Here is a 4680-nt window from a genome sequence, read left to right as displayed (position 1 = left end):
TGTCAAAACTTACACCAATACCACACTTTCTTAATTAATATTGCTTTATAATAAGTATTTATATCTGGTGGAGAAATTTCTTCCATTTTGTTTTTCTTTATCAAGAAAACTACTCTTGGCCCTTTGCACTGTCATATAAGTTTTAGAATCAGTTTGTTAAGTACCACAGAAAAAGAACTATTGAATTTTAATTGGGGTTTTACTGAGTCTATAAATCAATTTGGTGAGAAATGACATCTTTACAATGTTGAGTCCTTCACTCCATGAAGTGGTATATTTCTCCATTTATTCAGGTCTTATTTAATTGTCTTTCAATAAAATTTTATAATTTTCTCCATTAAAAAATACTAATTAACACAACACTATAGATAAGACACTAGAACATTTTTTTCAAATTTTTATTTTATACTGGTTTATTTACAAAGTTCATATACATTGTTTTTCACATCAGATCTTTCCCATTTCCTTCACTTCCCACCCTCCATTAAATTGTGCAACCTTATGATTAATGACCCCCCACCCACCCAACCTCACCCCTCTGCTCCCCCCTCCCCCTGGGGTCCTTATACTTGTTCTACAACTATGGTCTTATACAGTATTTGTCTTTATGGGACTGAGTTCAACCAGCATAATGCTCTCCAGTCTCTCCCAGGTTAGGAACTAATTTACAAATCATTGCTCCTGTGGGCTGTGTAATATTCCATCATGTGAATGTACCATAATTCCTTAATCCATTCTACTGTGGCTGTACATTTTTTGGGCTGTTTCCGTGTTCTTGCAATGGTGAATAACACTACTACGAACATGGATGTGCAAGTCTCTGTTCTTGCCTCAGTTCTCATTTTCTTGGGGTATATTCCAAGTAGTGGAATAGCTAGCTGGGTCATATGGAATTTCTATGTTCAGCTTCTTGAGGAAATACCAAACTGCCTTCCAGAATGGTTGCACCATTTTATAATCCCACCAACAATGTATGAGAGTTCCTATTTCTCCACATTGTCTCCAACATTTGTTACTTGCTGTCCTGTTAAACTTTGTCACTGCTGCTGGAGTGAGATGGTATCTCACTGTGGTTTTAATTTGCATCTCTCTTATTGCCAGTGACTTTGAACATTTCTTCATGAAGACACTAGAACATTTGACAAATAAAACATTGGCAGCAATGGAAACAATAGCATGTGTTTGTGAGGTGGGCAGACAAAGCCATGTGATCTGAAGAATCATTGTGATTGGGTAATGACATCTGCGGCCGGAGAACATTAGAAGACATAAAAAGTAAATCACTCTATGACTCAACTTTCAGCTCAACAAAAGACAACCAATAAAGTAATCAGTCAGAACTCTGGTGGCTGTGTGGTGGGGAGATGTGCTGCCAATCCAAAGCCGCATGGTTCAAATCCATCAGCTGCTCCTTGGGATAAAGATGGACAGTCTCCTCTTGTGAGATTTACTGCTTCTGAATGCCTATTGGAGGGTCAGCTGTGAGTCGGTTCCAACTCTAGGATCCACAACAAAAAGGTAATCAATAATACTTTGGAGGTACTCCTTAGAACAGTTGAACATTCAAGATTGGGTAGTATTACATGCCATCAAAAGACACCAGGTAGACCTTGGAGTGAGCCCCCTATCCACAAATTGCTGCTGGTCTTGTGACCCTGACAGCGTCTCCCTCTTAGCCTCTCCTGCAATTGTTTTTCCCTCTGATTGTGGGGGCCTGGCAGACAGAAGGTACTTACTAAGGTTCTCTTTTGGGTAGTGTTGACCATCCTTGGGAAAGAATTTTATTAGAGAATTGGCTGAGGGTGTCAATGCTGTTGACATGAGGGCAAAGGGCCCCCTCTACAAACTCACTCCATCAGTCTCCTTCCTGGCAGCCCTGGTGGCCCAGTTCCTTCTGGTCAATTGTTGGCTGCAATTCCTCCTGCCTTGGGAACACGGCCCTCATATTATTCCTGCTCTTCTGTAAGCTTCGACTCTATGGGCTGCCCCTTCACTCCCTAGCTGATCCAAGTGCAACCATTTCTGAGATTAGCACATAGGGCCCTTCCAAGCTAGGCTCCCTGCAAGGTGCCAGCTGCCCAGGGACCACAAGAGGATGTCCTGCCAGACCAGAAACAGGATACCCGGCTAGAAACCCCCCCGAGAGGACACCAGAGGCAGGAAATGCTTCTTCCTCCTGCAGGGACAGCTCCGTGACCTGGAAAGGTGTGGACTGAGAACATGCATGTTTCCATGGTGACATCACCCTGGTGAATCCAAGGTTTGGCACTCTGTGCTTAGTAACTGTGCTAAGTCCAAATTGTGAAAATGCAGTTTCTGGCAGCTCATGTTTTCTTTCCAGAAAGGTACAACTCACACTGGAACCTGTGAGGTTTACCACCGGCCGTGTCCATACAGCCATAAAATATCTGAGATGAAGGATAAGAGAATTCAGCCCTCCATCCCATGCATGGCCTCTGTCTCCAGCCCTCCAAGTGGTGCTAGCTCATCCTAATATTCATCTTGCAGAGTAGGACATTGTCTTGTGAGAGACCGTGATTTCACTGTTGACCAGCTCTAACTGTTCACCAGCTTTTTCTTAGGCTGTGTTGAAACATGGACTCCTTCCTTCACTGTTCTTCTTACCCTTCTTTGGTGTCATTCAGTTAAGTCTCTTCCCCTTGAAGTTCTCTAGGAAGATGTCCCACAGGCCTTAATTTCTCTAGATGTCAAAACCAGCACACCCTCTTCACTGCCTCTTAGATGTGATTTTCTTCTGGATAATTTGCTCTGCTGTTGTTGTTGTATACTCTCAGGTCGGAACCAACCCAAAGTTTACCTGCCAGTCAGTTTTCAGAGTCAGTAAATCTCATGTTACAAGATTGTCAATTCTTTTCCCAGATACCAATTGGTGGATTCGAACCAAGTGCCTTAGCGACTGCAGGGAAGCTTCTTACCACTGGAATCCAGGACTGACTCAGTGTTGTGTGATCTGCCTGGTATGGCATGTAGCAAGATCTTCACCTTCCTAGAACTGGACATTTGACTTCTATTAATGTAGTCTTGGGTGGCCTTAAGTACTGACAGCTGTCAAGTCTTAGGAGAAGCTCAGCTGGTTTTGGTTTTTTCTTTCTTTTTTTTTCTCCTTCCCTCCCAGCACTTAGGCCTATCCTGTTCTTAGCCAGTAACTGGTTGTTTGAGCCAGAATCTGTGGCTTACCTTATTGGATATAACATTGCTGGTTCCAACATGTCAGGAGCTCTTGTGGTTCTGATTCTGTCCCTTCTTCCAGTGTTTTTTCTTTCAATTCATGAAGGTCAAGTCACCTCCATTTTCATGGAACCATTTCTAATTAACAGACTTTCAGGCTAATGCTTCCTCCTTGATGTGGGATGTCAGCACTTTGTTGACCCTGAGCAGTGCGACATACTTTCCTGAAAAGCAACGTCCAGCAGCTTCTGGCATGCAGTCAGGGATGTCCAAGAAGCACCTGGGGCACTGTGGTCCCCGTGCCCGTCAGAGGATGTTGTCCCCTTGTTATTCCTACACAGGCCTGCTAGTTCTGTTTTCTCTTGTTTGACTCTCTGTATCTATTTACTTCTATCACATTTTAACTGTGTCTCCCAGACCAGGTGCTTTCATTCTACCACTTGTTCATGTATCAAACACCACCTTAGTGCCTATAATTCTGCTAGTGCTCAGAGACAAGGGCAGGGCCCCTCTCTTCTTTTTATTGTCTCCTAAGACTTACCACATGGATGGAGGACATAGCCAGTGACATGACATAGCTCGCACACCTGGAATATCAGACTCAAGAAGCTGTCTGGTCCCAAGACCTCTGCTCACCAGTGGTTTAATGATATAGCTGAATCTTAACACAATCCAGAGGATGGAGACTGTATGCAGAATGATGCATAGTTTTGTGTATGCTGTATCACAACTGTGCCCGGCTGAGGTGGTAGGAAACCGTAAATTCCTCCTAGAGCTGGGGAGATGTAGGGTGGGTGGGCAGGGAAGTGTGGGGAGTCTTCTTCATTTTCATAACATAGGCTAGAAATCAAAATGTAAACTCACTGACCGCAGAGCCCCAGGTGCTTGGGCATCCCTGGCTCCATGGCTCAGAACCAATTTCAGAAAGTTTCTGTGAGGCTGTAAATTTTACAGGAAGAGGTTGTCCGTCTTTCTCCTGCATACCCGCTGATGGATTTGAATTCCAGAGATACACTGCTTTAGGTTAGCAGTGCAACTGGCTAAGGATTATGACACCAGAGCTCACGTGATCCAGCAGGATCCCACATACTAGGGCAGGATTTGAAAGCTTGTGCTTTCATGGCATTTGCTTTGCCAGTACTCTTACATCCCCCCCCCCTTTCTTTAACCATGTTACTGTTTTTCACTCAGGCTCTCCAGTTTTCTGTGGCAAAGTTCTGCTCCTGTAAATCATTTGTTGTTGTTGTTGTGTACTGTAGAGTCAGATCTGACCCATAGCTGACTCTCGGGCGGGTTTTCAGAGACAGTTAATTGCACAGGAGGAGATTGCTCATTCTTCTTCCATAAAGCAGCTGGTAGCCTTGAACTACGTGCCTTTGGGATTGCAGTGCAGCTTCTTGCCACTAGGCCACTAGAGCTCCCTTGTAAATAATTTAGGACTTAAATAAACGATGGCTGTTGTAAACTTTTTTTATAAAATTTTTGTTATTA

General features: G+C 43.6%; 1 pseudogene; it reads left to right on the top strand.

Moving 5' to 3' along the window:
• The first annotated feature begins 1819 nt into the window (after positions 1-1819).
• LOC102849669 overlaps positions 1820-4680 on the top strand; it is a 6903-nt pseudogene continuing 4042 nt past the window's right edge.

The sequence above is a fragment of the Elephantulus edwardii genome, unplaced genomic scaffold, assembly GCF_000299155.1.
Source record: "Elephantulus edwardii isolate Elephantulus edwardi_28Jun2011 unplaced genomic scaffold, EleEdw1.0 scaffold00009, whole genome shotgun sequence".
NCBI classification, from domain to species: Eukaryota; Metazoa; Chordata; class Mammalia; order Macroscelidea; family Macroscelididae; genus Elephantulus; species Elephantulus edwardii.
Note: the sequence above shows the minus strand (reverse complement) of the source record. Positions and strands in the feature narration are given on the sequence as shown.